Source organism: Lactuca saligna, chromosome 2 (genome assembly GCF_052625555.1).
Source record: "Lactuca saligna cultivar CGN05327 chromosome 2, ASM5262555v1, whole genome shotgun sequence".
NCBI classification, from domain to species: domain Eukaryota; kingdom Viridiplantae; phylum Streptophyta; class Magnoliopsida; order Asterales; family Asteraceae; genus Lactuca; species Lactuca saligna.
In genome coordinates this window covers 61,117,099-61,126,499 of record NC_136418.1, presented here as the reverse complement: position 1 = coordinate 61,126,499, position 9,401 = coordinate 61,117,099, and the positions used below count along the sequence as shown (strand labels likewise).

At 34.8% G+C, this 9,401-nt stretch overlaps 1 pseudogene; it reads left to right on the top strand.

Moving 5' to 3' along the window:
• The first annotated feature begins 2,699 nt into the window (after positions 1 to 2,699).
• LOC145029768 (ubiquitin carboxyl-terminal hydrolase 4-like) lies at positions 2,700 to 4,365 on the top strand (annotated as a pseudogene).
• Positions 4,366 to 9,401: the final 5,036 nt, after the last annotated feature.

The window sequence follows — 9,401 nt, the reverse complement described above, 5'->3', positions numbered from 1 at the left end:
TGACGATACCCAAATACTCCCATAGTATTTAAATTTGTATGCTTGGTACTAGTGTTTATTTTGGTAAGTTTTGATTTGTCGCTCACTACGACCATTCCTTTACATAGATTAGTCCAATCTCGGATAAATATAGTTGATCAGGCTATATTCATCCCAAATCCGATTACATATCGTAGTGTCTAACTTGTCTTAATACTTCTTGTATAGTTCTAACCATGAAAATATATTGTTGTATGCATGTATTTGTACTTTTACAACCCAAAATAATCTAAATTAAATGAAACGAGGTTTTAGGTGTAAAAACGTTTTGTCAGAGAGTTTTAGTCCCTTATGCATTTGTAGTTTTTATATCTTATGTGGTTCGATATACTTAGTTCACTATAAACAATGCTCTGATACCAATCTGTCACACCCCCAAACCAGAACGGCGGAATCGTTCGAGGGCGGATGACTTCATGTAGTATCGAAACAGTTGAATACATAGTAAAGAAAGTAACACAACCATCATATATATAATTTGAAAGTTTACATTATAGAAAAGTACGTGTTTCAAAAGAAATTACAATATGATGTCAAAATGAAATTAAACTAACGTCGCAGCGTCCCTTCTACAAAAGTTGTAGTTTACCTGTATTATTGAATCCCTGAGAAATACAAGTGGTTTTGAAAGAGTAGGTCAGCATTTAAGCTGGTGAGTTCATAAGTATTTAGTGACAAAGTTTGTATGAAATAGAATGAAAATGGTTTGTACATGTTTAAATGTTCCTAGAAAATCCCATATTTTCTACTATAGTAGATGGTAGTTTAATTGTTCCAAATCTGTAATGCAATAGTGCTTTTCTTGCCTAAAATAGTAGGTTTATGTATAAATCGTTAAGGCATTTGAAAAACACCATAAATCAATGTGTTCTTAATACTCCATGTGAGTCTTATAACCATACTATTTGACCAGCATGCCTCACTACTAGAAAAATAGCCTTTTATGACGAGCAAACCACGACACTCATAATCTATGTTACGCAAAAGAGAGTGACATTAAAAAAGTGACATCTCTTCAAAAAATTTGAAGATTTAGGTCACGCATTATTGCGTGCCCTTAAATTAGTGTCTAATCCAAAAAAAAAAAAAAAAAAAAAAAAAAAAAAAAAAAAAACACGGAGGGAACCTCTAATAAAATACGTGTCATCTATGGATGTCGCTTTATAAATTTTTTTGCAACGCGCGTTGCATCCCCTAATAAACAGGCGGGGGGAAAATGAAATCCTAAATAATTGAAAACCCCGCCTTTCTTTTTTCTCCTTTCCCTCTTGCCCTCCTTTCCCCTTTGCCCTAATTATCGACGCTCAAATGAAAAGGAACGACTAGACTCAAAGTTGAAATTGGTCGGAGAATACAGTCTACGATGTAAAGTTGAAAAAGAACAACTCAGAAAAATCTGTAATGCTGCGAGAATGCTTCTAACTCTTGAGGACAAAGATCCACGAAGAATCTTCGAAGGCGAACTCTCATGAGGACCATTATCTAGGGAAAACTTCATTGAATGCCGTCTTCCAACCCTCGTCTTCATTGAACAGACTATTTATTATCAAAAAATCACAGGGACCATTATCTAGGGCTTTTTTCAAGGAGTGCTTTGTGCAATGTTCTCTACCTCGGCTCTCCTCACCTGCAAGCGACCTCAACTCACCTCTTTCCACCGGAGACCTCAGGCTCACCTCACCTTACCGGAGACTGGAACGATTGCTCAAGTTTCTAAGCCCTAGGGCTGATTAAGGTATGTTTATCATGCTCTCGACACACCTCAACAACACCACTAAAACATATTCTTAGTCGTCGACTTACTCTGCTAACCAATGTTCTCCGTATCGCCTACTTCTTGCCTTCCCATGGTTCGCTAATTAGTTCTGATTCGCCAAAGCTCATGACTCCATGTGAGTTCTTCCCTTTGTGTTTTATCTGAAGAAATTATAAAATTTTATGATCAATGTTCATGATAATTACCTGATTTACCTGATTGAAATCACTCTCCGTAGACAAATGATTTGATCACAAAAAAAAAAAGTGAATTTGGAAAATTTTTATTTGGTCACTCGTGAACCATGAGAGCAGGTAACCTGTTTGAATAAATGAATATGAGATGTTACTTTTAAAATTTCTGATTGCGAGAGAAAAAAGAAGAAACCTATAAAGCATGTAACCTAGTTTCATACGTAATTTCATTAAGTTATTTAGCATACCCAACTAATTGAGGGTTAAATGTTTGTTTTCATTACTGTTAATCTATTGTTTCCATATGGACCGGGTAATCTATTGTTTCATGCATTTACCCTTTCATCATTTCCGATTTCCTTTTGCATTTTATATGCTTTTGAGATAATCTGCTATCAGACAAGATGTATGTCTGTTTCTATCTGACCTTATTAGTTTCCCACTAATACTGATTAGATGAGTAGGGTGACCTGTTATCATGTATGCTTGCCACATAAAGTTGTATTTTGCCATGCTTGAGTAACTTGCACCAATAGTTATTAAGCAAAAAGCTTGTAGTGGGTGATTTAGTTTTATTAGTTAGAGTTCACATGGTTATCAAAGTAGTTCGCTTTAGAGATTTGTTTGAGGCTGCTGTTGCTATATGCTAAACCCAGCAGCATATTGTTTGTTATAACTTCACTCAAAGTTTGGCCTGAACTATTTTGCTAATGTTCTCATATATCTTTTTCTTAAATCATAATTTTCAGGGTCTATATTTTTGTGTTCCATTTCGTGAACAACTACTCAAATATTATGAGAAGGTTAAAAATCCAGATGTAGAAGAAAATCTCCTTACATGTTTGGCAGAACTGTTTACACAGGTATACATTTTTACTTGTAAATAAGCTTTTAATGGTAGTTATTCTTTTCTCTTAGTCACTTTATATTCTACACAATGGGCTTTTTTCCATAGCTGTAACCATTCCATATTTTTTTAAGTTGCATTTTATTTTCCTCAAGATTTATATTCACCATTTGGGTTACTTGTATCAGATTAGTACACAAAAGAAGAAAACAGGTGGTATTGCTCCAAAACGCTTTGTACAAAGAGTGAAGAAAGAAAATGAACTTTTCCGTGGTTACACGCATCAGGTATTATAATTATATTATATAATAAACCAACCTCTTACATCAAATATGAAAATCCATTTACACTTAATGTTTCTGATGATGTTTTGAGTTTTGTGTAGGATGCACATGAATTTTTTGAAGTTTTTGTTAAACGAACTAGTTGATATACTAGAGAAAGAAACAAAAGGTACAAAAGAACATTCATCACCTCCTGAAAAGATTCCCAATGGCATACATGTCCCTCTGGCCAATGGTGTAAGAAAGGAGCCCTTGGTTACATGGGTTCACAAAAACTTTCAGGTATATTCATATCTTTATTATTTTTCATTTTACTTAGCTTACCAATATCAAATATTAAACTCATCAATTGTCCTAATTTTTCCAATTTCAGGGTATACTCACAAACGAAACAAAGTGTTTAAGATCTGAGACTGTAACTGCAAGAGATGAGACACTCTTAAATCCGAGCCTTGATATTGAGCAAAACAATTCCATTACAAGTTGCCTAAAGAACTTCAGTTCCACCGAGACTTTAAATGCTGAGGATAAGTTTTTCTGTGATAAGTGCTGCAGGTTTCTACTTTTATTTTTATTTTTTATTTTTCTGTAATAATGGTTTTTTTATGAAGGAAATGTAAAGATGTTTTGTTTTTTAGAGTTTACAGGAAGCACAGAAGAGGATGAAGATCAAGAAACAGCCGCATATTTTAGTGATACATGTCGCAAATATGCCAAATCTGAAAGGATTATTTTCCATTATAATGGTCATGGTGTACCTAAACCAACTACCAATGGTGAAATTTAGTTTTTAATAGGGTAATTATATGTTTTTATTTTGCACTATCTTTCTATATTCATGCCTTGTATTCAATAGTTTCCCTAGACTAATTTCCTCTATTCTTGTCAAATGTTGTAGAGTTATACACGGTATATTCCATTGCCTATCAGCGATCTTGACTCATGGCTCAAGACTCCGTCCATATATGTTTTTGATTGTTCTGTTGCAGGGATGATTGCCAATGCCTTCATAGAGGTATTATTAACTATTTATTTCTTGACAACATTGTTATTATTGTTTGACTAAATGCTTGAATATCATTTATATGTATATAACTCCAGGATTGGACTCCCTCAAGTTCTTCTTTAGGAACTTCACCAAGAGACTGTATTCTACTTGCAGCATGTGAAGCACATGAAAAAGTCATGAGTTTCCTGTTGATGTCTTCATTTCTTGCCTTACAACTCCCATCAAGATTGCCTTAAGATGGTTTTGCACTCGATAATTACTACATGAATCACTTGATTATTCACTTATAGACAGAATACCTGGGAGACAAACTGATCGTAAGAAACTTCTTGGTGAGTTGAACTGGAGATTTGCCTTTATTGATTATTCACTTGATTGTTCTCGTGTATCTTATCCAATGTTACCCCCAACTCATCAACACCATATGTGGTAATAAACACATGAACTTATTTATGATGTTATAATTCTTGAATCTTGATGAATTTGGTTATGGTTTGACCACATGTCATTACAGGGATGCATGGGATATGGCTGCTGAAATCTGCCTTTCACTTGATTGTTCTCCTGTATTTTATTTTGGTTATGGTTTGACCACGTGTCATTATAGGGACGTACATCACTTAGAATTTTTCATTTTATTCATTTTTACATTATGACAAATCTATGATTATGAGCATACTTCCATGTCTTGCTTGCTTTTCAGTTTTTTGGTGAGTTGTACACAGTTTGATCTTGTGAAAGCATCTGGATTGGTTCCTCCTGTGATGCGATCATACAGTAATAATATTAATGGGGATTAGGATTTGACAGAAGGTAAATTGATGACATGACAACAGCAAATCCTAGGAAAGAAGGTTATCTTGGTCCGCTTGAGTATACTTCATATGCTGATTGCTACAAGCAAAAGTAAGCATTCAAGTCTTGTACCATTTCGTTTCTAAACTGTTGCGATCCAAAAAAAAACAGAGAGAGGAAAAACGGAATAACCATATATATATATATATATATATATATATATATATATATTAAATTGTAATCCATAAAGTCAGAAAAGACACAACCCCTTCCCTTCCTTTACATCTTGTTCAATTTTCTTTATGTTGTACATTCCAATAACTGATTTGTCATGCTGCAGGTTTTGTTTGAAGATTTGGGCAACTTTAAGCAGGTTAACTCTGCAATCTTCACATTTTATTTTCTCACAACATTTTGGCATTGAAATTTAACATTGGTGACATAATGCTCCAAGCAGTAATGATGTTCTTTATCCCTCAGTATTATTGGCTAGCACTTTGTATCTCTTTCAAGCATGTATATCTTCATAGTGGATTTGAAAAGTTGTTTTTTACTCCATTAATTCCCACTTTTCTAGTCAATTAAATTTTAAAATGTGCTTACCATATTCACCAATGATGTTGCAATATTGGTGATATGTTGATAGCTAAACCTTCCAGTATTTCACTCTTTTCTATTTTCTTAACTCTCATAGCAACACAATGTTCTTATTATATATCATTTTGGAACAACTTTTTTTACTACGTTCATGGGCTGGCAGCCCGATCAGTTCATTATTATCATCATCTAGGACCAATTCTACAAGACTCCGGGTTCTTCTTCCTGTATGTATAACTCAATGCTCGAATCTTTCTTTATTCATAAAACACATTATTTATGTCTCTAAAGTCCTAATGATCATATTTATAATTATGTTTATTTTTCGTGAAAGAACTTGGGTAGGAAAGAGCATATGTCAGTGAGACATTATTCACCTTTGTCTTCCTTTCCTTTGTCCTGATAATTATTCTTTCCATTTAATGTTTTGTAAGCTCTAATTACTTTGCATTTATGATTGTTATGTACATTCAGTTCCAATGGTTTTCTTTATTACTGACGGGGCTGTTGAAAACGAGAGAAAAATTTGTGAAGTTATAAAGAAACAACTAGAAAACAAAGGATCAAAATTGGCCCCACGTATTAACACATTTGGTATAGGTATTGCTTCGCATTATTATTCCCTCCTTTTACTATACATACTTATTTTATTTTTTAGACAGAGAAAATAAGCAGTTTGTTTTTAATTGTAAGTGTGATTGACATTGCGTTCTCCTTTAATTTTATTTCCACTTTTTCTTAGATCTGAAAGATTTTATAAGCTTGCATACCTTGTTGTTTCCTTGATTGTGCAGGATCATACTGCAATCATTACTTTTTGTGAATGCTTGCAATGATTGGGAAGGGTCATTATGATGCTTCTTACAATTCAGGTACATAGTTCATATGTGTTTCAAAACATTAAAATTTAAATGGAGGGGAAGCCAAGGAGTTTGTTCCTCTTCTTTTTGTGTTCTATTCTCTTACCCTTGGCTTCTAGTTATTTGTATTTGTTGTCATCTGTTTTTATCTTTTTGACGCAATGCAACATGTTGCTGCTGAAGGCATAGCCTTGGTCAAACAGGCAGAAGATGCTGCAAGTAATAAGAAGGTAGAAAAGAGATTGCAGGTTGATCCTGCTACATGGCCAATAATGATCTTTAGGGACTGCTAGAAGGATTGGAGATTGCAGTTAAGCTTCTATCTACTACTTCACGCTAAGGACTTGATGAATTTAAGCTAGCAATGTTTTACTTGATTTGGACATGAACCCTAAGATATCATATTTTGACATGGCTAGAAGCTTTGGAGGAAACAAGACTCAAGCAAAGGTAAACACATAGAGAGTTGTTGGCACATAGTAAGCTAGATAATGCAATTGTATATAAATGAGTTCATTTTTTTATAACATTTACTCACTATTGGAATAATTATTTGTATTTGACATATTAGTGAAATAAATTATCTTTGTTATTTATGGAATTTTATTTTGTATTATGAGATTTTTAATGTATTATTTAATTTGAAAATTAGTAAATCTATAAATAATATTTTTTTAAACATTTAAAATTATGATACGCAAAAATGTGTGTCATCTTCATTCATGACATGGCCTTTCTTGACAGGGACTTTCTTGATACGCATTGCGTGTCATTAACACGCACGTCATAAGGTTATGACACGCGAATGCGTGTCGTCTTCCTTTATGACAGGGTCTTCCTTGATACGCATTGCGTGTCGTAAACGCGCGTCGTAATTGCACGTCGTAAATGAGCGTCGTAAATGAGCGTCGTAAATGCGCGTCGTCTCTCTTTATGACAGGGCCTTCCTTGACGCACATTTGTGCGTCATCTTTTTAGGTCATTACATAGAGTCGAAATATCGGGTTGTCACACATCGAACCTTCACAATACGAGTTTGCTTCGTACGCTTCACTTCCCTATCCATTATCTCGACTGGTTATTCGATGTATGGGGGATTCTAGTTGATTTCGATTTCTTCTAGAGGAATGTCAAGATTTTCATCGGATAAACATTTCTTTATTTTTCGAGATGTGAAACATGGGATATACATTGCTGAGCTCCGAAGGTAGCTGCAACTTATATGCTACTGGACCGATTCGGGCATGAATGTTGAACGGTCTGATGTATCGCGGGTTCAATTTTCCCTATTTCCCAAAGCGAATCATTACTTTTCAGGGAGATTCTTTCAATAGTACCTGATCTCCGACTTGGAATTTCAGTGGTCTTTGTCGTTTGTCAGCATAACTCTTGTGTCTATCTCCTGATGCTTGAAGTCGAGTTGTGATTTGGATTATCTTCTCTATCGTTTCGCAAATGGTTTTTTGGTCCCGTGAGAGTAGTGGCGAGTGATTCGCATTTACGACCATAAAAGTGTCAAAAGGAGAAACCTTGATGCTTGTGCGATAGTTGTTATGGTATGAGAATTCAATCAAGGGCAACTTGGTATCATATTACTTGCTAAATTCAAACACCCAGACTTGGAGCATGACTTCGAGTGGTTGAATGGCTTGTTCGCTTTGGCTACTGGTTTGAGGGTGGTAAGCAATTCTCATGTCTAGTTGTGTTCCCATAGCCTTCTAAAGTGACTGTCAAAATCTTGAAGTAATTTTATTATCTCGATCCACGCAGTGCTTCCTCCGCGATATTCTCTGGCTTTGATGCTTTCTAAGGCGGATCGTAGGTGTTGACAGTGTTTTGTTCTTGCTTTGTGAGAAGACGAGTATGTTATTGATGAAAATAATTAAAAGGTTGACTAGGAATGGTTGGTAAAACTTGGTTCATAGGGTTTATGAATAATGTGGGAGCATTCGTTAGACAGAAGGGTATCACGACAAATTTGAAATGATCGTGACGAATTCAGAAAGCAACTATTGGAATGTCCTTTTCTCATACTCAGAGCTGATGATAACCGGTTCTTAGATCTTTTTGGAGAAGCAACTAGCTCCTCGGGGTTGGTCCAATAGGTCATCAGTCCGAGGGAGTGGGTATCGGTTTTCGATAGTTAGCTTATTCAATTTCCTAAAATCGATGCACATTCTAAAGTATCCGTCTTCTTGATGAACATGACTGGAGCTCTCTAGGGTGGAAAGCTTGGTCTGATGAATTCTTTGCTCAAAAATTTTATTAATTGACTGGATAACTCCTAACTTCAGCGGGAGCTAACCTGTAGGGTGAATTGGCAATTGATGTGGCTCCTATTATTAGGTCGATTCGGAATTCGAATTATCCACAGTCAATCATACTTTTGAGTGTGTTTTGATTTCAAATGAATGATTTTGATTGAGCATAAGATATGATATACACTTAGAGTACAGGTTTTAAAATAGATGATGTTTACATGAGAGTAGAATTTCCTAGCAAAAATGCTAGTTATGACACAGATGCAGACATATAGACAGAAAACATCACTTCATTAGACATTTAGTAGAAGAGGGACTCATCGTAGTAAAGAGGGTATCGTTAGAGGAGAACCCAGCAGACCCCTTAAAAAGGGACTGAGTTGGATTAAGCATTTTTAGCATGCTAGGAGCATTGGCCCGAGGGAAGATATTAGTTTTTGTGATTAGATAGACAGTTCGAAACTTGTAATAAATAAATGTAATTGACATTTGATGATTAAGTGATGGAAGATTTATTTAGGAGTAAAGTTTACTGTGTTTTGACAATTGTTTATTCTGTGTTTCATTTTGCATGTTTTGACTTCCTGAATAATAGGATTCTCCGAATTTGTAACAACCCAAAATACGATCCAAATATTTTAGTTTAAATAATACTAAAACCATAACATCGAATGCCATAAAATAGAAATCATATTTCTATATCTCAAAACTATAATAACGTGTCGTGATAAAAATTGTGTCAACTGTGTAAAATCATAT